The sequence below is a fragment of the Malus sylvestris genome, chromosome 1 (assembly GCF_916048215.2).
Source record: "Malus sylvestris chromosome 1, drMalSylv7.2, whole genome shotgun sequence".
Taxonomy (NCBI): domain Eukaryota; kingdom Viridiplantae; phylum Streptophyta; class Magnoliopsida; order Rosales; family Rosaceae; genus Malus; species Malus sylvestris.
Window position 1 is genome coordinate 6,669,627 of NC_062260.1, and position 17,291 is coordinate 6,686,917.

General features: G+C 37.0%; 2 pseudogenes; one reads left to right on the forward strand and one right to left on the reverse strand.

The window, feature by feature from the left end:
- Nucleotides 1-6,795: 6,795 nt before the first annotated feature.
- On the forward strand, nt 6,796-9,834 carry LOC126622445 (uncharacterized; annotated as a pseudogene).
- An 890-nt stretch (nt 9,835-10,724) lies between these two features.
- Nucleotides 10,725-17,033, reverse strand: LOC126622454 (uncharacterized; annotated as a pseudogene).
- Between the last annotated feature and the right edge of the window lie 258 nt (nt 17,034-17,291).

The following is a 17,291-nucleotide window of genomic DNA, read 5'->3' on the forward strand; positions in this document are numbered from 1 at the left end:
CGACACCAAATGTTGATGCACAAAATCAGTGAGACTTTGAAACAACGTAAAGTGTCAAGTTTGTAACCTTCGCTTGGTTGCTTCGATCACCTAGTGATGATAATATGTAAAGAGATAGAGATAGGGAAGCAAATACAAGATGTATGTGGTTGACCCTAAGTCTGGCTATGTCCACGAAGTAGATGAGTTCTCATTAATAGTGAAAGGTTTACACAAATACATAAGTTTAAGCATAATCATCATTAGTGGGTTCTAATGACTAGTTTAAGTACAATAATGATATTAGGAATTAATTGTAGGAGAACGGTCTTCTTTTATAGTTGAGAAGAGTCTCCAGCTTTTGTCCGCGGTCGATGTGGGACTCTATGAGCTTTATTCTAACATTGACATGTGTAGTGCTGTGATTGGCTTCTTGGTTGGAGGGAAACTCTTGTGCTTCGGCAGGGGTGCCTCAGCATGAACCCCTCAATGTGTCCTTAAAGGTATGACGTTGATCGATGTTTGGTAGTTTCGCGATTGGTCAAGTATGGTCAAACACTTATGAACTTAGAATTCTACATACTCCTTTAAAATCTATCACTTAACAAAATCTTTTAAAATCCTCTCAAATCTTGTTTCACCACACTGTCCGCAAATGCCTTGTGTCACGCCCTAAAACTAGACATGTAACAATACCGCGTCCCATTAACAACGTGATGCTATAACTTCAAACGCTTATAACACCACATCTTCAATAAAACTTATGGCAATATTTCTCAGTTCGGCTCCTCTTGTCTACATCTTTACACGTTCGGTTGACTTTACAACAAGAAAAAGAATTCATCGGAATAAACCACTACAAGTGATCATTAATATGACTACAGATTTAATTCAGATCAATGACAATTGCCTACAAACATAAATTATAAGACCATAGACAATATAAATTATGCTTCGGCAATATGAGTCATGTGAATTATGCTTCTTTTTACGATTTAATTGTGATTCGTCTACGCATCATGACATTGTTGGAAAAATAATATCTAATTACAATACTAAATCACATGGAAAATCAAGAAATAATTCATACAATTGTATATTATATTAATGCATGCACATGAATAACCAATGTTAAATAAACATAATGGATTAGAAAGACCTGTAAATACGGTCTAGACAAATGTTAGACACTGTCCTTAAGACAAGTTTACGCTCCACTATGGTGCTCATGGTTGATCGGCACTTGTCTCCCAAAATAGAGTGACCACATACTTGTAATACTAGCACTGCAAATCATAAGGCTCTAATAAACTATGATTGTGTTGAATAATGTATAATTATCAGAGATAACCGATATTGTCCCCAACTTGATAATTAACACATGCACATTTCGTCGGGTGTGTGGTTTAGAAAAGACCTCGATGTTAGTTAAAGTGGAGTTAGGTAATTTAAACACTTATTTTCTCATAGATACGGTCAATGCGACATATTTCAACATGCCTCCTTGCATGGGACCCAATTTGTGGGTCACACGTGGGAGATCCACACATTGACAACCACGTGGAGCCAATGGGACTCATCCTACACGCAGGGCCAAGGGACCCACCACCATCGTGTAGGGCCAAGGGGACCCACCCATCACTTGGCAATACGGGCCCTCTCCTTGGCTCTGATACCCTGTAGAATTATTAGATACAGGGGTAAAGACCCACTTCCAACAACACTGATATTATCCCTGACTTGGTAATTACTACTTGCACATTCCATCAAGTGTTGGGTTTTTTCACAAAAGATCTCGATATTAGTTAGAGTGGAGTTAGGTAATTTAAATACTTCTTTTCTCATAGATACGGTCGATGTGGGATATTTCAACAAATACTCTCCCATATGAACTCAATGGAACACTACATAACTCTCTAACAATAGTAAATTATGTGTATGGATATGTCAATGTAGAAGTTGTTCAATGCTTATGAGGGGCTTCCCTATTTATAAAATTTTTAGATATCTCTTTGGAAGACATGTGACTATTTATGAAATGTCAAAAGTTGCAACTTTTCATTTGAAGACACATATCTTTCTACCAAAACACACCACTTCTAATTTTCATTTAATTAATAAATTTAATATAATAATAATAATAATGTTAAATTTTCCAACCAACATTGCATATCATTCAACCGTAACAAATATAAATTATTTATTTTAACGCATAATATAGTTCAATTCATCATGGTCAATAAATAATTGTATTTACCTTAACTTCATCTTGATAACGCCATTTAATACTACGGTCTAGTAGTATTCTTCTTCACTTGTAAGTGAAAGGTCATAGATTCGATTCTCGCCAAAAACGAATTTGAATCACATTATTGCTAGCCCCTTGTGAGGTCCACTCCACTCTCTCCTTTAGTGTAGATAATATCATTTGTTCAAACAAAAAGAATATAATATTATTTGTTCAAACAAAAAAAAAAAACTTCATCTCGACAACTATGGGCGTTACAACAATTTAACGACGATTACGACTATCAACTTCCAAGCGATAGTCCTAATTATTTTCTCTGATTGCAACAAGTGATGAGTCTTTGATGTCATTCAATACTACGGTTTGGTAATATTCATTTGCACTTGGAAGTGAGAGGTTTAAGGTTTGAATCTCGTGGATAGCGAATTTGATACCAAATTAGGTTGCCCTTTGTGTGGCTTAGTCAAACTCTCAATTCCCTTAATGTAAAAATATCGATATACTAAAAAACATGATGAGTCTTCGATAGATCCACTTTATATATTATGAGCAAGGGGATAAAGGAGAGAAGCCAAAAGATAAGGAGAGAGACCAACAGAGTTTGCAAGTGTCACTTGCATTTGATGACCGATTAACTTTTATACATTTTTTTCCTTTTCATATTCTGTTTATTTACAAACAGAACCACAAGTATTCATACTGGTTTGCACCGAAGAAAATTTTCTTATGAATATCAAAATAATACTAATCAACAACCACGTATCATCTTTATATATAAAGCCGGCAGACCCATTTTTGGGTCACGGCTTTACTAAAAAATTTTGGACAAAAATGCTGTCAAAACAAAAAAGTTCACAAGCAATCCAAAATAATGCATCAAATAATGCAAGAGTATTTTCGTCATATAAACAATATTTTTTTAATAATTAATTTTTTTTGTACAGTGTTTTTTTTTAATTAGTACCTCACAATAGGCTTGCAAATATAAAGCCAGCAGCCCCATTTTGGGGTCACCACTTCACCAAAACTATTTGGACAAAAATGCCCTCCAAACAAAAAAGTTCAAAAGCAACCCAAAAGAATGTAGGGGCATTTTCATCATATAAACAGTATTTTTAATAATTAATTATTTTTGTACAATATTTTTTTTTAATTATTTAGTACCTCACAATAGGCTAGCAATAATGTGATTCAATCAGTTGTTTATTAAATATTATTTTCTCTATTTTTAAACACGTTCAAAACATCTTAAGAAGCGCGTAGTGCCGTTTATAAAAAAAAAAAAAATTTTGCACGCACATAATAATGTGATTAAATTAGTTGTCAAATGATTGTTTATTTTTTTTCGAACAAACAATATTATCTACACTAAGGGAAGGGAGAGTGGGTTTAGCCTCACAATAAGCTAGCAACAATGTAATCCAATCAGTTGTTTATTAAATATTATTTTCTCTATTTTTAAACACGTTCAAAACATCTTCAGAGGCGCGTAATGCCGGTTATAAAAAAAAATATCTTTCACACATGCATAATAATGTGATTGAATTAGTTGTCAAATGATTGTTTATTTTTTTTCGAACAAACAATATTATCTACACTAAGGGAAGGGATGGTGGGTTTAGCCTCACAATGAGCTAACAATAATATGATTCAATAAGTTGTTTATTAATTATTATTTTCCCTATTTTTAAACACGTTCAAAACATCTTAAAAGACGCGTACCGCCAATGATAAAAAATGTCTTTTGCACGTGCACAATAATGTGATTTAATCAATTGTATTATTTTCTCTGTTTTTAAACACTTAAGAGGCATGTAGTGCAAGTTATAAAAAATTAAATTAAATTAAAAAAAAAAAGGTTTTTCGCACGCATATAATAATGTGATTCAAGTAGTTGGCAAATGATCATTTTTTTTATAACAAAAGATGTTATCTGCACCAAGGGGGAGGAGGTGGACTTAGCCTCACAATGGGCTAACAATAATGTAATTCAATCAGTTATTTATTAAATATTATTTTCTCTATTCTTAATGTAAATTCAATAGAATGTAGATGGAAATTGAAAGATCGATTTTATTATGTGGATTTAGCTGCTTTGTTTGGTTTATGAGGGGTTTCTTCTAGCATGGTCTAATATTATTTATTTACTTCAAATATTTGACTTTCTTTTTGTCATAAAAAAAGGGTAAATTGCATAAAACTACCTCAACTATTGGGTCATTAACAGTTTCGTACCTCGTCTTTAAAAAGTTTCAATGTCATACCTCATCTACGAATTTGTTGCAATGTCATACCTTCCGTCAGTTTGTCTGTTAATTCTCTGTTAAATGCTGATGTGGCTTGAAGCGGACCCACTCTTTATTAAAAATTAATTAAATATTAAAAAATTAAAAAATTTTAATTCTCAAAAAAAAAAATTGGGGGACCCACCCGTCCACCCATGTCCCCCCCTTTCTTCTATTTCTATTCTTCCCCACCCACCTGTAGGGGTGGGCGCGGTGCGGTTTCAAGTGAAACCACAACCGAAACCGAAACATTTTGCGGTGCGGTGCGGTGCGGTTTTGAAGCCAAAACCGAAATGGAACCAAACCGTTCGGTTCGGTGCGGTGCAGTTTCAAACAGTTTCGGTTTGGTTTTTGAGAAAAAAAATGTACAATTTAAAATATACACCTATTTATACATAAGACGGTCTTATTTTCCTCGTATATTAATTAATGAATATGCAGTAAAATTGCAGCAAAAAAGAGTCAAAACAGCCCAAAAAAAAAATGCAGCAAAATTGCATAAAAAACAGCACCAAAACTGCACATAACTGCACCCAAAAAAATGCAGCAAAACTGCATAAAAAACAGTAGCAAAACAGCACCAAAAACTGCACAAAATTGCACCAAAAAATAATGCAGCTAAACTGCATAAAAAAACAACACCCAAACATCAGAGTTGAGGTTGCAGACTCGCAGTCGCAAAGGCAGAAGTAGAGATGCAAGCAGAAGCAATGGAGTCGAAGTGCAAACCCACCGCAAACCAAACTTATAAGTTATAACCTAGTTGAAAAGTTTAAAATATAAATTATATAACATTTATTTATTATATGGTGCGGTTTCGGTTTCGGTGCAGTTTTGAAAACCCAAAACCGAAACCAAACCGTTTTGTGTGCCGCGGTTCGGTTTTGAAACCGAAACCGTTTCAAAACCGCAAAACCAAACCGTTTGGTGCGGTTTGATTCGATTCGTGTTTCGATTTCGGTTTTCGGTTCCAAGTGCCCACCCCTACCCACCTGTGTCCCCCCCCCCACCCCCAACCTTCCTTCACCACCCCACCGCCGCCCTCTCTTTCCCATATCCACGCCGACGAGGAACACCACATCAACAATCCACCCAAATAGTCCCTTAAACCCACTAATCCATCCAAACAGTACCTTAAACCCCACCATCTCATCCTCCAATCTGCAGCTTACCTCCGCCTACACATCCGGGTCCCGAGAGTGCGTCACTGCCTGCACAATAAACCTTGCCCACTTTGCCAGGTCGCCGCTCTTGAACAAGCCTGACCCGACAAACACCCTGTCTGGGTTCGGGTCGACGTAGCAGTTTCACGCGTCCGAGTGTAGATCGACGAAGGGAAGGGGGATCCATGGGTGAGATGGAAGGAGGTGGAGATGGAGGAAAAGAGGGCGACGATAGGGTGGCGAAGGAAGGTTGGGGGTCGGGGGGGGGGACACGGGTGGATGGGGAAAAACAGAAGAAGAAGAAGAAGAAAAAGAGAATGAAGTGGTAGGTCTGGGGGGAGAGATGTTGGCGTGGGTAGGGAAAGGGTCGAGGGTTGCAGGGATGGGATATGGTTTTTAGGTGGGATAAGAGGGCGGGGGAAGAACAGAAGAATAAGAAGAAGAAAGGGGGGACACGGGTGGATGGGTGGGTCCCCCAAATCTTTTTTTTTGAGAATTAAAAAAAATTAATTTTTTAATGATTTTTTAATATTTATTTAATTTTTTAATAAAGAGTGGGTCCTGCTTCAAGCTACGTCACCATTTAATAGAGAATTAACAGACAAATTGACGGAAGGTATGACATTGCAACAAATTCGTAGATGAGGTATGACATTGAAACTTTTTAAATACGAGGTACGAAACTGTTAATGACCCAATAGTTGGGGTAGTTTTGTATAATTTACCCAGAAAAAAAAATATTGAAGCAATGCATGCATATAAATACATTTAAAATATATAAGTTGCGCGTAGCACATCGTAATGCGTTGATGAGATCGTGACTCTTAAAGTTAGTTGCAACAAAAAGTCTCTCCGTCTTCTCTTGACGGGCCTAATGAGCCTAAGTGCCTCATTACCTATCCAATTGGATCCCAAGCAAAATAGAAAGAAATAAAAAAATACTAGAGCAAAATGAGTGCATTTTGCCCACCACCCTCAATTAGTGGTAATCTCACAATCATATTTATCATTATTAGATGAGTTTGAATTTTAAGATTTGTGTATATTCACTACAAGAATCTCAAAATTTAAACTCATTTAACAATAATAAATAGGTGATGCTGTAATTTGTGGTGAGCAAAATAGATAGAGAGGAAAGAACTCTAGAAATCCTAAATTCTGAGAAAACCCCCAAATTTCCCAAATCAAAAGAGAAATTAAGGAAGAAAGCATTTTTCTTGTTTTTACATTCTCTCTCTCTCTCTCTCTCTCTCTCTCTCTCTCTCTCTCTCTCTCTTTTTATTTTTATGGTTGTTTTCAGGAAACAACGAACACCGACTCCAGCTGGTTCTCTTTCTTCCAATTCGGAGAAGCTCTATTCAGATTAAGCTTTGTCATCTGTTTTTTGGGTTTGCTTCGTCATAGATGCTGGTGCTTTCTCCAGTGGTGGGTTTTGTGTTGTCAACTTAGGGTTTTCAATTGACCACTCCCCATTTTTTGTGGGCCTTTTGATTCTTTCGCCGCGGCTGCCGGTCAAGCATAAATTCTTGCAAGTCTCCTTACTTTACATTTTCGTTCCCCTGCAATGCGTTTAGGCAACTAGGGTTTAGGTTTCGTGCTTTTATGGTTTCTCTGTTTCGTTAGATAATAATTGTGTTATCTTCAGCAGCAAAGGTACGCCCTTTTGTTTCGTTCGATTTCAGGATTTGCACAAAATTTTGAGTTGAGGGTTTCGTATTGTATGATTGCCGAAATTGCATTATAATTTTTACTACGTTATCTTTCCTTCTTTGGGTATATTTTTATGGAAGCATTTCTGCAGATTCTGGGACTAGTGTTATTTTTATGTTTTTGCCCAACGCGAAGTTTATTCGACTGACTTAGTTTACTATCATTTTTACTATACAGGTCAAAGTTGGTTTTATTTACTTCGTATTATTTGATCGGAATAAGTCACTTGTATTATCTTCTGTCAATTTTTTTTTTACTTTTTTATGAATTTGAGGTGGTTTTAATCGATTTGATTGTGTTATTTGATGAATTGCGTGCTTGGGAGTTGTCAGTGAAGAAGTCCCGTTTGGCATGCATCGATTCCCAGCAGGGGCAATCATCCGAACAACTCCTGATTCTATTGATTCGGATTATCCTGCACTACTCGAAGCCTTCGTAAACTTATTGTCGGGTTCTATCGTAGTGGAAGTTGCTTGGATGGTTGAGTGCGCAAGAAAGAAACTAAAGCAAGAACCCGCGGCTCCCCTTTTTGAATACCCCCCCGGAGTGAATTCTTTTCCGCGGGATTTTGGGATTCCTTCCCGGAAGGATACCCTTTGTCTAAGTCAGCCAAACCAGATGGGACGAGACCAGTCCGGTCAAGAGATAGAAGATGATCATCAAGCTATAGCTCTTATTATCTCGTGAAACCCAAGTAGACTTAATATCTAAGTTTTCGAATCCCTCTTGCCCTTCGTCTATTTGTTATAATTTTCTTTTCTGTTTATTCGCCCCAAATAAGTAGCCATTCAGGTATTCTTCTGGTGCATTGACATTGTTACGAGTATGCATAAGCTATGTGGTTTTCTTACCCTTGCTCAACTTCAGTTACTCATAAATCTTGGGAAATTTGAGTGAATGAAAAGAAGAAAAGAAAAGATTTCGAGGAGGTATTGTTTTCGTTTAACTCGTAAATCTTATATGATGTCTTTTATAATTTACTGTTGCGAGTTAACTCATAAAAAACAGTTTCCATGATCGGATTTACGCAAGATATTTACTGCACAGTTGATCTTGACATTTTAGAATTGGGGAAGCTATTAGAATCTGTATGTGATTTGGAATATTGCGTCTGTGTGTGCTTGTACATCTATTTAAATCCCTGGATAACTGATTCTCCAACATACCTCCTACAAAAGTAATTGAAACTAACTGCCTTTTTGCGGATGAATTTGGAAGCAGAGCATCACAGGAAAAAGAAGAAGACGAGACGAAGAATGATTAAGTACGGGTTGAACCTAAGGGGGCAGCAGAAGAAGCAGCCGACGAGGCCTCCTCTCCCTAAACCTCGGGGTTTTGGCGATGACAACAATGACAATGATGTTGAGAAGGAAATAAGTCGGCAGGCTTCCAAGAACAAGTCTCTGAAAGATATTGAGGAGCAACAGAGGAAGGCCCTGGAGCAGGACCAGTCAGTGTTCGACTACGATGGAGTTTATGATGAGATGAAACAGAAAGCCATCCAACCTCAGGTTCAAGATCGCCAAGAGAGAATGGCAAGGTATATTCCTGGTATATAGAGAAAAGCAGAAGAACGAAAGCGAGAGCAGGAGATAATATATGAGAGCAAACTACAGAAAGAGCGAAACCAAGAGGATCACCTCTATGCAGATAAGGAACGCTTTGTCACAGGTGCTTACAAAAGGAAACTTGCAGAGCAAGCCAAATGGGCGGAGGAAGATCGACTGCGTCAACTTCGGGAGGAGAAAGATGATGTTACCAAGAAGAAAGACTTGACTGATTTTTACTTCAACCTTCAAAGAAATGTTGCTTTTGGTGCAGAAGATGTGAAGTCCAGGAAGCTAGAGACGCAGGAGGAGTTAAGCAGGCCAGATAAACATGACGATAGAGATGGACCAAATGCTGTAGCATTGGAGCCATTGGGGTCTTCCAGTGTGAGAGAGGTGCATCTAGAAAAGCAGACCGAATCAGGCAAGCCAGACAAACTTGAAGACAGAGAAATAGCTGCAGCATCAGTGCCGTTGGAGTCACTCGGGGTGATAGAGGGACATCAAGAGGAAACTTTAACCAAGTCTAAACGTAGTGATGAGCTCTCTGATGAAAAGCAAGCTTCAATTGCATCAGCACAGGAAAAATCGTCAGTTGAACAGCCGCCAGAAAACTGACCGAGTACTAACCACCATAAAATAAGTGCAGATGATTTGGCTGCAGCGAGAGAACGCTATCTGGCAAGGAAGAGACCAAAAGAATCATAGAATTTCTGCTCGTCATGAATGTTTGTAAAAGCAGAAACAAAATAAATACATAGAGGGATGCAATCTCGGAGCCGATGATGCACCGTCTTTAGTATTTCCTTGTGTATTTGTTGAAATGTTGCACCACTTGACTAGACCATCAGTGCCGTTGGGTGCGTTGTGAATTTATGAAGTATCGTTGACGGGTTGTGAAAGGGCTATGTTGTTGGATATTTTTTAGGTTGTAGTGTTGAGATTGATTTTTGTTGGTGAAATCTTGTTTAATCTTATGAATTGACTTGATTTTGCTTAAGTCGTTATCTGTTCATGGTAAATGTACGGTTATGAAAACTTGTTGACAGATTGTTGACGGATATATATATATATATTTTTTCTGACAAAAGACATTATCTACACTATGGGGGAGGAGGTAGGGCTTAGTCTCACAATAGCCTAGCAATAAAGTGGTTTAAATTCACCCTTAGCAAGAATCGAACCTAAGACCTCTACTTACAAGTGAAAAGGAATATCACTAGACCGTATTACTAAATGACAGATGGTTGTAAGGGTATTAATTGTTGAATTTGGTTGTGTTGAATGCTTGCATTGTTGTGTACAGGATATGGCAACTAATGGTGTTCAATTAGCAACCGAAGAAAGAGAATAAGCGTTAACATCCTATCCCAAGCCCCGATGTGCTAGGATTGATGCTTTAATGAGGCACATCTTGCTGTTTTTAGAACATCGTGCTCTGGCCACCCGGAGCATGTGGATAAATTGGCCTCCAGTGGCCAATTGGTCAATGAGTTGTCACTCCATGGAGTGGCAAATCAAGGGGTCAAAGACCTTGAGGGACCAACCTATTTCATAGGTTGTGAATTGATCTGGTTCACAAAGCGGGACTTGTGCCTCATCACCTTGAAGCTAATCCAAGCTAACGGCACTGGTGCACTTTTTAGGTACGAATTATGGTCACTGAATCACTGAGCTGCTAATTTGAGAGCTACCTTATGCATTATTTGAAATGCCTCTCTCAAGTGTGACAACTACATGCCAATAGCTAGTTTGTAATCGACATGCAATAATATGAGATTAAAGGTCGATATTTCATGGATCTAAGGTATAAATTTAATAAATAGGTATACGTGCTATAACACCAGTGGACTACCGCAAACCGAATAATATACATAAAAGGAAAAAGAAAATGTCCCTCGAGCAATATAAACAAGAAATGTGTTTCTAAAAGATATGAAATTGCCAAAATCGCAAGGTGATTAAACATAACATCATTATTTGTTACTCACCTTCTTCATCACTTTCCTGCATGTCTAAGTGATTCATATTCCTTTCCAGTGGTGGAAGCCCGTCGTTGGAATCACAAGAGCCCTCCGCACCGTCACTGAGAGAGGACAGGTCTGCTCCTCCTCCTGTAACAGCAGAAAACTAACATACGCTGAGATTAGCATACTTTTCTCCACAAAGATGCTCTTTGAACAGATATCATCTCCGTTTAATTGAAATGGAAAACACCTTGATGAAGACATTTAAGCAAATTGGCACCCTCAATTGTTGCCCAGATAAAAATAATTACACCGAGGAGTAAATGCATATAATCTTACTACTATCTCGGTTACAAAACGTGATAACAAATTTAAACAATGTTTACCAAACTAGACAAGACCACCTCCTCCTGTGCAAAGGAGAGGGTCCACTGTAGGTTGGTTGGTCAGGTCTCTGTATGTGCCAAACAAAAGGTAGGGGGCGCCCTTCATCAACCACCACCCCAATACTGTATTAAAATGAATAGGCTGACAAGCAGCATTCAAATGAAATGCTCCTGAAATCTTATGGGACATGACTCATGAGTCAAAACAACAGATCAGATCTTGTAAAAAGAATTTACTTTCTGTTTTTAAAAGTCAAAAGTACCTTTTACTTCTCTAGGAGCCTTGGGAACCTGACTGTTTTGTGAAAGCCAATCATTTTGGACTGAAATTATTTCAGCACTGTTTTCACATTTGGAGTATGCCTTCAGAAGTTCCCTGCATCGATGCCAATGGTCGAAATAGTGTCAGAGACATAAAAGTCAAGAATAATTGTGCATTCTGATATAGATTCAGTGTAATCTCAATATATCCTTCAGTAAAAAGTCTGGTGATTACTAAGATACCATGATACCAGGGTGGTCATTACTTGAACGTTGGAAATAGTGAAATTTCAGCCACATTCGACTAGTCAATCCAGAATTGTATGGAACTTTCCTTTTTAATTTGACTTCAGTCATAAATTACCTTGTCCCTAGAAATCATTAGCTAAATCCTCCGAAACTGTAAGGCCAGAGACTGAGGAGGAAAATATGACGAGAATAACAACCTAGATCAATCTGAGAGTTCAAAAAATAAAAAGGAAATTTATTTAGCTTAGATTGTTTTTCATAATCAACCATGACCAAAGTATGCTAGATGCATGTCATCGAAGGCTAGACATCATTTCATGGATTGGTTGAACATTTTCTGGGTCAGCTATGGGTTTCAACTGACAGCATTAATTTCTTACCTGGAGTATGATTTCTGATGAACATATTATGCAAAACTAAATACAACACCCAATAAAACATAACCGCATACCTATTGAGGGACAGGAAAGCATGACCCCATTTGAACTTTCCAAGCAACAAATTTGCAGTTTCTTCTTCGCCACTATAAAATCATATAAAAGAAACATTAAGGAAAATAGGCAACTGAATGTCTGGCAGCAACATATCAAACTGTTGACCCAAATAGAGAGAGAGGTCCACAGCAAAGAATTTCATAAAAATGAAACAATCCTTTGGAGCCTACAAAAGACTTGGGAGGAGGAAAAGAGCTCCAAAGCTTAAGTCTTGATTATCAAGTAGGATGAGGTTTGGGCTGTACTGTCACCCAACAGTCATTATTATGGGAAAGAGTAAGCTGTCATTTACCCCCCATCAACTATCACGTAGTTATCAATTTACGCCTACATGAACCATATAAAAATGACCAATTTGAACCTCACCGGTAAACTTTTAATTCTCTATTCAAGAACTTGATAAAAGTAAGGCCACACCTCCATGCCTCAGCCCCCCTCCCCCCCCAACCCCACAACCATAAAAAAGTGACTCCTATCAGCCTCTTCACGACTTCTTGTACACATCAAATCAATCTAAACCAGAGAGAAAAGTTCTCTATTCTCTACAGTTAAAATATCATGAAGCCAAAAAAACAAAGAAAAACATATGTGAAACGAGGAGAAATGACGCAGTCACCGCAGACCATCACCGTAGCTGAAAGTCGATGGGCAGGTGCTCGAGTGTGTGTGTGTGGTGGTGCATGAAGGGGGACGAGAAGGGCTTCAGGGAATTGAGGGTTAGTTTTCTTTGTAGTTTTTAGCTTTAATGGTTGAAAATGTATTCTGTTTAAATTTAAATAAATCGTTAATAAGAGAACATGTGTTGGCACACGACAGTTGTTAAAGGAAAATTGGATGGAAGTTTGTAAAATTGACACCAAATCCTAAGTTGGCCATTTTTATTCGGGTTAATTGGTTGAAAAGTAGATCAGAGAGCAAATTGACAATTACGTGATAATTCAGTTACTCTATGAAAAACCTAAAAGTCATAGAACCTTTAATAATATTTTTTTTGAGCAGATATACCTTTAATAATTTATTTTTTTTTTTTTTTTTGAGCAGATAGACCTTTAATAATTTTATTTTAGAATTTGTGAAAGTAGTAGACAGAAGAGATTGCACTGGTGTAATTAAAGACCAAAAAGGCATCAGTGGTAGACAAAACCTCTCACTCTTCATGGTAATGAAAAGAGATTCTAGTACCATATGAACAGAGCTGCAGATAATGCCTCCACACAAGATAGTTGACAGGGTTGACCATAATTTACTGGATTTGCTGCTACAAACCAAGGCACTGCCAATTATATAATTTGTAAATGTTAGGGAGCTAGTAAGAAGAAAACTGTTGAACACAGAAACTTAACTTCATGCATGTGCTAATTGCAAAAGTACACTCAATCATTCATCACACCATATAACATGATTATAACAAGCAGCAGAATATAAAAATGATAAACAAGGTTGCTATCAATTTAGACTACTGGCAAAGAGATGATTTATCATACTAGATAAATGAAATTTAATTAAACAAGGTTGCTCAGCCTGGAAGCAATGCATATCAGCTCTGTGAGCTATCTTCGCCCACCCGTGTCTCTGTTTAGAATATTCTAGTGTTGCTAACCATATGCGATTGGTAAAACCACAGCAGTAATAGGTTGCATTTCAATACCGTTACAACCCCATCCACTAAAATTAATATCTACACGGAATGACCACATGGAAATTATCTTATCCTGAGAGAGCTCCATGTCACACCCACTTCCGCAATTCTGATGGCATTTTTAAAATGGCACATAACGGTCTCTGATTTGAAGCTACCCCCAGTTATGTTTTAGAAATTATATAGCAAAAAGCCAGACAAATAAATGAAAAGATATAACTACTTTAGTTAGAAACTGAGAAATTCTTTTTGAATTTGTTCAATCCTTCTTTCCCAGTTAGTAACAGTCAGTATTTTCAGTTTCATATTTTACTAGGGCAGTCTATTTGTATTTTATTAATGTATGTATTTATTTTTGATACTCCAAAGGAATATTTAATTTCATTTTCATCTATACAGACACAGAGAATAAGTGTGGGTGAGAGACTTTAGAGGCTTACACACACTTAAATTTATCACCATATGTAATCTCACAGACTCTTTCCAACTTTTGTTCATATAAGAGTACATAACTACATATAAAAACTAAGCATCCATCCAGTTGTGCATTTGAAACTATCTTTGGCATATCACATGTATTTCATATTTAATGTTTTGGTACCGCATATATAATTCCTTTAATGGACATGTTGGACACTCCTCGTTGTTTGTAGCCACAAATCATACTATAAATAACATGCTCTATGCAAGCTAATTGATTGAAGAACCAAAGCTCTTACAGAGGCAAGGAGCAGTGCAACAAAGCTTCACAAATGGTACATCATCCAAGCGTGCCCCAGAGCAATCCACAACAGCTAATCCTTTTTGCTGGATTAAACTATAATCTTCTCTTGAGACACAAAGCGTCCCAACTGGACTGCAGAAATGGGAAATAACATTAGTAAAAGAATCCATATATGAACCATGAAGCAGTAATGTCAATTCAAATGCATAACTGTTTAATGAAAGGAACAAAAGAATTTATATATGTTTTTATAATGAACCATGAAATAATGAATGTCATTTAAATATATAAACTGTTAAACAGAAGGAACAAAGGTGCTACTACAGATTTCCATTAGAACTATAACAAGAGACTCTCCTAAAACTCCGCTAAACCCAAAGTTTCTACATTTCAATCACCTTGCCCACCTCCCCCATCTGCCAAGATCCGGAGGAAAATTTCTTCAAAAACTGAAACGCTCACTCTTTAGATCTCAGATATTTGGGGTGTACATGCAGATGAAGCAAAACTAATAATTTGAGGCGAATGCAGAAGGCTATAATGATTCAACAACACCCATTACATCATCAGAAAGATCAAGTGATGCTTGCTTGGTTTTTGGAATATAATGTATGTAATTTTTCCTGTATAATATTCCAGCGCAGCTAGATACTGATATAAAACTAACACAATGCAACACGACATTATTAAAAAAATTAATTAATAATAATATCATTGGTATGGTAAGGTAAAACAAGATAATTTCTTAAAGTACCTCAAAACAATGCCTCCAAAACCATTATTGACACACAATTCCTGCAAGAATTAGTATGAATATTAACACTAAAGAAATTGCAAGAGTGAAACCATCTAATAAATCTTAAATTCCATGATCTAGGTTTTACAGCTTAGGGAAATTGCATTTAGTACTATGAGTCTATGACACAATTTTATTTGTCCCAACAAGTTTCCAACATTTAAATAATATGTACTTCCATTGTGTCATAACTGTAACCCAATACACTTCACAGCATTATAGATAGTTTAATACATCAAGAGTTAAAGGCAATCTTCACATATTTGGTTGCGAATATGCTCAAGGTGCTCATAATACCAACTAGGAATACTTAACCAGGGAAAAAGATCGATAACCTTCAATGCTATGCAGGAAATACTCAACATACATAAGATGGAGCTTCTACAAAAGACTTATTGTTTACAGTCAGCATCCTTCCTTTTCACCTAAAACATGCAAACTAGACCTATTTTCCATTTAAATACTTCCCTTTTATGATTGAAAAAAGTTGTATCCATAATATCTAACAAAAATTTCAATGCACCAGTTACATTTACATAAAGTAGGGATCCTACAGCCAAAATTCTGATTGAATAGATAGTTGGAAAGAAACCCTGGTAAAATAAAAATCTAAAAGCCAAGAAGTGATTCAAAAGGAAAAAAATAACCGGACACTTACCTTCAAAAAGCCAAATCTTGAAAGCTTGCGTCCTGTGCATCTTTTTGCATCACATTGGCCAAAATCCTGAATCAACAAAACAACACCAATTGATTTGAGGATCACAGAATGGATTGAAATTGAGGATGCCATTGCAAAAGTTCATTTCAGATGGACAGAGTAAGGCCACAGGATTCGGACATTATCTTTTCATAAGGATTCGACGTGATCATGGAGTGCCGGCTGTCGACTACCTGACGCCCTCCCCCTCCTCCTTTATCCGGGCTTGGGACCGGCTGTCGGACATTATCTCAAACAAATTAATCGACATTAAATGGCAACTGCAGTAGATTTATACACCTTTTAAACATGACCACAAGACATTACAGTTGAAGTATAACCAAAAATAACAATTGAAGACGAATATTATGAGGTAAATCAGAGACAGAAAAGCACACCGATATGAAGAGAAAATGGAAGTTGAAAGAAAAAGCAAAGAAATGCATACCCAAATTGCAAGCTGGATTTTGGGACCTGTTGCTGTTGGCTCCTCTTCAGTAACTGCAGTAACCAACCAAAAAAATGAAAAATCAAAACCCAATGCCTCCACAGCAGGAATTATATCAAACACCTTGCGTGAAAAAATGGAAAATAAATTGGAGACCTTGATCAAATGGTAGGGATTCGTCAGACTGTGGAAGATGGTGATAAGATGGTGATGGGTCCGACTAGATTGCCCCCGGTCACGGTGAGACTTATGGTTCTTGAACCGCTTCTTGTTACCCATTTCCTGTGCTTTCTTTTGCTTTGCTTTGGTGCGGAATCTGCGCCACCGTTCTTAGCTCTCCTCACACAGGGTTTTAGAGTGGCTCTTGGCTTGGGGGCTGGGGTAAGCTCGTTTGCTTGCTGGGCTTTTGTTCTTCATTTATTCGGGTGCATTCAATTGAAATTAGCTTACATGCCCACACAAAGTGTGTAAATATTTTTTAGGGAAATTTTATTTGAAGTATGTAATTTTTTTTCTACAACCAATTTATTTTCTTCATCAATATTGTTGTTTTTTATTAAAGAATTAATATCTCTTTAAACCCAAATTTATTACCTAAACTAGCCTCTCAATCCCAATTCAAAATGTAAAGTTATCTTTATACCCATTCCTTTTATAAAAAAGAAAACTAATGAAAATAACTTGAAAACTTTGAATTT